Below are 8,261 nucleotides of genomic sequence, written 5' to 3' on the forward strand. Positions count from 1 at the left end.
AATTACTGCGTTAATGCGGCGTGGCATGGAGTCCATGAGTTTCTGGCACTGCTCAGGTGTTATGAGAGCCCAGGTTGCTCTGATAGTGGCCTTCAACTCTTCTGCGTTTTTGGGTCTGGCATTCTGCATCTTCCTTTTCACAATACCCCACAGATTTTCTATGGGGCTAAGGTCAGGGGAGTTGGCGGGCCAATTTAGAACAGAAATACCATGGTCCGTAAACCAGGCACGGGTAGATTTTGCGCTGTGTGCAGGCGCCAAGTCCTGTTGGAACTTGAAATCTCCATCTCCATAGAGCAGGTCAGCAGCAGGAAGCATGAAGTGCTCTAAAACTTGCTGGTAGACGGCTGCGTTGACCCTGGATCTCAGGAAACAGAGTGGACCGACACCAGCAGATGACATGGCACCCCAAACCATCACCCAACCATGCAAATTTTGCATTTCCTTTGGAAATCGAGGTCCCAGAGTCTGGAGGAAGACAGGAGAGGCACAGGATCCACGTTGCCTGAAATCTAGTGTAAAGTTTCCACCATCAGTGATGGTTTGGGGTGCCATGTCATCTGCTGGTGTCGGTCCACTCTGTTTCCTGAGATCCAGGGTCAACGCAGCCGTCTACCAGCAAGTTTTAGAGCACTTCATGCTTCCTGCTGCCGACCTGCTCTATGGAGATGGAGATTTCAAGTTCCAACAGGACTTGGCGCCTGCACACAGCGCAAAATCTACCCGTGCCTGGTTTACGGACCATGGTATTTCTGTTCTAAATTGGCCCGCCAACTCCCCTGACCTTAGCCCCATAGAAAATCTGTGGGGTATTGTGAAAAGGAAGATGCAGAATGCCAGACCCAAAAACGCAGAAGAGTTGAAGGCCACTATCAGAGCAACCTGGGCTCTCATAACACCTGAGCAGTGCCAGAAACTCATCGACTCCATGCCACGCCGCATTAACGCAGTAATTGAGGCAAAAGGAGCTCCAACCAAGTATTGAGTATTGTACATGCTCATATTTTTCATTTTCATACTTTTCAGTTGGCCAACATTTCTAAAAATCCCTTTTTTGTATTAGCCTTAAGTAATATTCTAATTTTGTGACACACGGAATTTTGGATTTTCATTTGTTGCCACTTCAAATCATCAAAATTAAATGAAATAAACATTTGAATGCATCAGTCTGTGTGCAATGAATAAATATAATGTACAAGTTACACCTTTTGAATGCAATTACTGAAATAAATCAAGTTTTTCAAAATATTCTAATTTACTGGCTTTTACCTGTATATTTAATATGCCACAAATTAATCCCGCATAACAAACACCTCCCCCCTCCCGTCCATATAACCCGCCAATACAACTCAAAACACCTGCACAACACACTCAATCCCACAGCCCAAAGTACCGTTCACCTGCCCAAAGTTCATACAGCACATATATTTCCCCAAAGTTACGTACGTGACATGCACATAGCGGCACGCACGTACGGGCATGCGATCAAATGTTTGGAAGCGTACTCACGAAGCGTATCAACTCAAAGTCCTGGTAAGAGTCTCTGTTGTCCCAGTTCTCCACAGGCCAATGGTAAAGCTTGACTGTCGTCTTCCGGGAATGTAAACAATGAAACACCGGCTGTGTTTGTGTTGCTGAAGTCGGCCGCAATACACCGCTTCCCACCTACAGCTTTCTTCTTTGCTGTCTCCATTGTTCATTGAACAAATTGCAAAAGATTCACCAACACAGATGTCCAGAATACTGTGGAATTTTGCGATGAAAACAGACATCATACCGAGACGTTTTCAGCAGGATATTTCGCGCGGAATTTAAAATTGCACTTTAGTAAACTAACCCGGTCGTATTGGCATGTGTTGCAATGTTAAGATTTCATCATTGATATATAAACTATCAGACTGCGTGGTCGCTAGTAGTGGCTTTCAGTAGGCCTTTAACTAACTCACTGATCCTAACAACCTTATTGTTGTGACCAAGTGTAGAGTGAACTAACTCAGTAGTCCTAACACTAGAGGGCAGTACAACCTTAATGATGTGTTAGGGGACATTGTGATCAAGTGTAGAGTGAACTAACTCAGTGATCCTAACACTAGAGGGCAGTACAACCTTAATGATGTGTTAGGGGACATTGTGACCAAGTGTAGAGTGAACTAACTCAGTGGTCCTAACAACCTTATTGTTGTGTTAAGGCACATTGCGACCAAGTGTAGACTTAACTAACTCAGTGGTCCTATAACACAAGTCTCATGATTCTATAACAGTCTTTTGTTGAAGAGAACTTGGTCAACATGTCCAGCACAAACATGAAGTCTTTGTTTGGGTAATATCAGATATTCAAGTAGTTGGACTTCTTTCTGATCCTTGTCATTGATGATTGATGAAATCAAACATCTCCAACTGCATGTGCAACATGTTTCTCTTCAAATGGGTGACATAGAAATAATGTGGGCCAGCCAAAGATGAAGAGTACTGATGTCTCCAGCAATCATCTGCAGATGGAGATAACACCTCAGACATGCTCCTCTGGAGAGATGATGAACACTTGACCAATCAGTGGTGTTCCTTCAAACTATGACTTTGCCACAATGACACGACTACAATAACCAGCACACAATTAAACACATGATGTACCTTGTAGCGAGCAGCCTATCAAATATGCTAATAACAAAATATAAAATACCAAGAAAACAAAACTATCAAAATAGACCAGTATTGAACTACATTATCCACAAATAATATCAACAATAAGATAATGAGCCAATCAAAAATAAATGCCAGTAAACAAGTTGACCTTATTGTGACTTAATTCACATAAATTATCCACAAGTAATATCAGAATAATAATATTAAACACTAAAATGAGATAAATTTGCCAATGAAAAGTATGTAAAAAAAGAACAAGTAAACAACACAAGATAATGTTGCAAATTAAATTGGCACAATAGTCATAATATAATAGTGTAGTAATATAAACATTGAAACATCCATCCATCTTCTTCCGCTTATCCAAGGTCGGATCGCGGGGGCAGCAGCCTAAGCAGGGAAGCCCAGACTTCCCTCTCCCCAGCCACTTGGTCCAGCTCCTCCCGGGGGATCCCAAGGCGTTCACAGGCCAGCCGGGAGACATAGTCTTCCCAAAGTGTCCTGGGTCTTGCCTGTGGCCTCCTAACGGTCGGACGTGACCTAAACAGGTGTTCGGGTGGCATCCTGACCAGATTAGTGAACCACCTCATCTGGCTCCTCTCCATGTGGAGGAGCAGCGGCTTTACTTTGAGCTCCCCCCGGATGACAGAGCTTCTCACCCTATCTCTAAGGGAGAGACCCGCCACCCGGCGGAGGAAACTCATTTGGGCCGCTTGTACCCGTGATCTTGTCCTTTCGGTCATAACCCAAAGCTCATGACCATAGGTGAGGATGGGAACGTAGATCGACCAGTAAATCGAGAGCTTTGCCTTCCGGCTCAGCTCCTTCTTCACCACAATGGATTGATACAGCGTCCGCTAGAGATGCGCGGTTTGCGGGCACAACCGCGGAGTCTGCGGATTATCCGCGGATCGGGCGGATGAAATTTTAAAAAATTAGATTTTATCCGCGGGTCGGGTCGGGCGGTTGAAATAAAAAAAAAAAGATTTTAAATAGATTCAGGCGGGTGGCAGTTAAACCAATTGGTAAATATATATACATAGTTAAATGTTGTTACCCACATACGAAAAACGAGCAGGCACCTGCTGCATATGCCACAACAGAAAAAAAAAAAGAAAAAGAGATGGACACTTTTACGGAGCGGAGAAGGCCCCCGACGCCTCGCCGGGGTCTGGGAGAGGGCCCCACCGGGAGCCGTAGCTGAGGCGATCCGCGAGAAGGGCCCGACGCACGTCCAGGGTCACCACCGCGCCCACCGCACCGACACCCCGCCTGGTCCGCCTTCGCCGCGGCCGGCGTCACGCGCAGCAGGTAAGCAGCTTACCTGCCCGCCACCCCCGTGGCCGGGGGCTCGTAACAGGCGTCACTCCGCGCGCTCCGCCCGCGCAGCTTACCTGCCCGCCACCCCTGTTGCCGGGGGCGCGTAACAGGGGTCACTCCGCGCGCAGTGCGCTCACGAAAGGGGTGGGGCTCACCCTGGTTGATATAGACAGCAGCTAAGACGGTGGCCATGGAAGTTGGAACCCGCTAAGGAGTGTGTAACAACCCACCTGCCGAATCAACTAGCCCTGAAAATGGATGGCGCTGGAGCGTCGGGCCCATACCCGGCCTTCGCCGGCAGCGAGACGCGCTTGGAGGTGCGCTCAGCGCGACTCCCATATGATTGTGCACTGGTGTGTGTCTGGGTCGTGACAGCGTGGCACGCGAATGTCTGTGCTGCATTGGATCAGTCTCCTTTCTTTAACAGGCAAAAGCTTTTTAACCTCACTAATGCCTTGCATCGTCTATATTAGATATATAACAACGGGCGGGTGTGGGCGGATGGCGGGCGGGTGCGGTTCTGATCAAATGTTACATCGGGTGGATGGCGGATGGTTGATGACGTTCTGATGCGGTTGCGGATGAAATAATTGCCTATCCGCGCATCTCTAGCGTCCGCATTACTGAAGACGCCGCACCGATCCGTCTGTCGATCTCACGATCCACTCTTCCCTCACTCGTGAACAAGACTCCGAGGTACTTGAACTCCTCCACTCGGGGCAAGATCTCCTCCCCAACCCGGAGATGGCACTCCACCCTTTTCCAGACAAGAAGCATGGACTCGGACTTGGAGGTGCTGATTCTGATCCAAGTCGCTTCACAGTCGGCTGCGAACCGATCCAGTGAGAGCTGAAGATCCTGGCCAGATGAAGCCATCAGGACCACATCATGTTTAAAAAGCAGAGACCTAATCCTGCAGCCACCAAACCAGATCCCCTCAACACCTTGACTGCGCCTAGAAATTCTGTCCATAAAGGTTATGAACAAAATTAGAGATGTCCGATAATATCGGCCGATAAATGCTTTAAAAAGTAATTATCGGTATCGGTTTCAACCTCCCAATTTCCCCGGGAGACTTCGGAATTTCAGTGCTTCTCCCGAAAATCTCCCGGGGCAACCATTCTCCTGATTTCCACCCGGACAACAATATTGGGGGCGTGGCTTAAGTGTCCTCACCTCCACTTTTCCTCCATACAAACAGTCACATATTATATGCGGCTTTTACACACACACACAAGTGAATGCTATTCATACTTGGTCAACAGCCATACAGGTCACACTGAGGGTGGCCGTATAAACAAGTTTAACACTGTTACAAATATACGCCACACTGTGAACCCACACCAAACAAGAATGACAAACACATTTCGGGAGAACATCCGCACCGTAACACAACAGAACAAATACCCAGAACCCCTTGCAGCACTAACTCTTCCGCGACGCTACAATATACACCCCCGCTACCACCAAACCCCGCCCCCCTCAACCACGCCCCCATCTCCCGAATTCGTAGGTGTGAAGGTTGGCAAGTATGCTCGAGTAAACTCTGGACTGAAGCTGTGTGCCTTCATTCTTTTTGTAGCTCTTGTTTTGAGGCAGGTGTGTGTGTGTGTGTGTGTGCGTGTGATTGTGTGTGTGCGTGTGTGTGTGCATGTGTGCGTGCGTGTGTGTTCCCATCTACACTTGCATTGTGCGACTCGTGCAGTTACTTATTGAATGAACAAGAAGCAAACAGAAAAGGGTGTGTGTGTGTGTGTGTGTGTGTGTGTGTGTGTGTGTGTGTGTATGTGTGTGTGTGTGTGTGGTTAATATGTAACATGGAACAGGTCGATCAGTGTGTGTGTGTGTGTCAAACATGAGTGATTAAGGAGTTCATACTCCCAACGCATTTAACCAAACACACACACACACACACACACACACACACACACACACACACACACACACACACACACACACACACACACACACACACACACACACACACACAGAGGTACTAGTTAGGTTTCGGTATATTAGTTAATAGAATATAATAGAAAGTACTTTATTGATCCCTGGGAGAAATTCAGTACAATCAGACATACAGTACTAGTTAGGTTTCGGTCTATTATTTAATCAGACATACAGTACTAGTTAGGTTTCAGTCTATTATTTAAGCAGACATACAGTACTAGTTAGGTTTCGGTCTATTATTTAATCAGACATACAGTACTAGTTAGGTCTCAGTCTATTATTTAATCAGACATACATCACTAGTTAGGTTTCAGTCTATTATTTAATCAAACATACAGTACTAGTTAGGTTTCAGTCTATTATTTAAGCAGACATACAGTACTAGTTAGGTTTCAGTCTATTATTTAATCAGACATACAGTACTAGTTAGGTTTCAGTCTATTATTTAAGCAGACATACAGTACTAGTTAGGTTTCGGTCTATTATTTAAGCAGACATACAGTACTAGTTAGGTTTCGGTCTATTATTGAATCAGACATACAGTACTAGTTAGGTTTCGGTCTATTATTTAATCAGACATACAGTACTAGTTAGGTTTCAGTCTATTATTTAAGCAGACATACAGTACTAGTTAGGTTTCGGTCTATTATTTAAGCAGACATACAGTACTAGTTAGGTTTCAGTCTATTATTGAATCAGACATACAGTACTAGTTAGGTTTCGGTCTATTATTTAATCAGACATACAGCACTAGTTAGGTTTCGGTCTATTATTTAAGCAGACATACAGTACTAGTTAGGTTTCGGTCTATTATTGAATCAGACATACAGTACTAGTTAGGTTTCGGTCTATTATTTAATCAGACATACAGCACTAGTTAGGTTTCGGTCTATTATTTAAGCAGACATACAGTACTAGTTAGGTTTCGGTCTATTATTGAATCAGACATACAGTACTAGTTAGGTTTCGGTCTATTGTTTAAGCAGACATACAGTACTAGTTAGGTTTCAGTCTATTGTTTAAGCAGACATACAGCACTAGTTAGGTCTCAGTCTATTATTTAATCAGACATACAGTACTAGTTAGGTTTCAGTCTATTATTTAAGCAGACATACAGTACTAGTTAGGTTTCAGTCTATTATTTAAGCAGACATACAGTACTAGTTAGGTCTCAGTCTATTATTTAATCAGACATACAGTACTAGTTAGGTTTCAGTCTATTATTTAAGCAGACATACAGTACTAGTTAGGTTTCAGTCTATTATTTAATCAGACATACAGTACTAGTTAGGTTTCAGTCTATTATTTAATCAGACATACAGTACTAGTTAGGTTTCGGTCTATTATTTAATCAGACATACAGTACTAGTTAGGTTTCAGTCTATTATTTAATCAGACATACAGTACTAGTTAGGTTTCGGTCTATTATTGAATCAGACATACAGTACTAGTTAGGTTTCGGTCTATTATTTAATCAGACATACAGCACTAGTTAGGTTTCGGTCTATTATTTAAGCAGACATACAGTACTAGTTAGGTTTCGGTCTATTATTGAATCAGACATACAGTACTAGTTAGGTTTCGGTCTATTGTTTAAGCAGACATACAGTACTAGTTAGGTTTCAGTCTATTGTTTAAGCAGACATACAGCACTAGTTAGGTCTCAGTCTATTATTTAATCAGACATACAGTACTAGTTAGGTTTCAGTCTATTATTTAAGCAGACATACAGTACTAGTTAGGTCTCAGTCTATTATTTAATCAGACATACAGTACTAGTTAGGTTTCAGTCTATTATTTAAGCAGACATACAGTACTAGTTAGGTTTCAGTCTATTATTTAATCAGACATACAGTACTAGTTAGGTTTCAGTCTATTATTTAATCAGACATACAGTACTAGTTAGGTTTCGGTCTATTATTTAATCAGACATACAGTACTAGTTAGGTTTCAGTCTATTATTTAATCAGACATACAGTACTAGTTAGGTTTCGGTCTATTATTTAATCAGACATACAGTACTAGTTAGGTTTTGGTCTATTGTTTAAGCAGACATACAGTACTAGTTAGGTGTTGGTCTATTAGTTAAGCAGACATACAGTACTAGTTAGGTCTCAGTCTATTATTTAATCAGACATACAGTACTAGTTAGGTTTCAGTCTATTATTTAAGCAGACATACAGTACTAGTTAGGTTTCAGTCTATTATTTAAGCAGACATACAGTACTAGTTAGGTTTCAGTCTATTGTTTAAGCAGACATACAGTACTAGTTAGGTTTCGGTCTATTATTTAATCAGACATACAGTACTAGTTAGGTCTCGGTCTATTATTTAATCAGACATAC

Source organism: Nerophis lumbriciformis, linkage group LG07 (genome assembly GCF_033978685.3).
Source record: "Nerophis lumbriciformis linkage group LG07, RoL_Nlum_v2.1, whole genome shotgun sequence".
NCBI lineage: Eukaryota > Metazoa > Chordata > Actinopteri > Syngnathiformes > Syngnathidae > Nerophis > Nerophis lumbriciformis.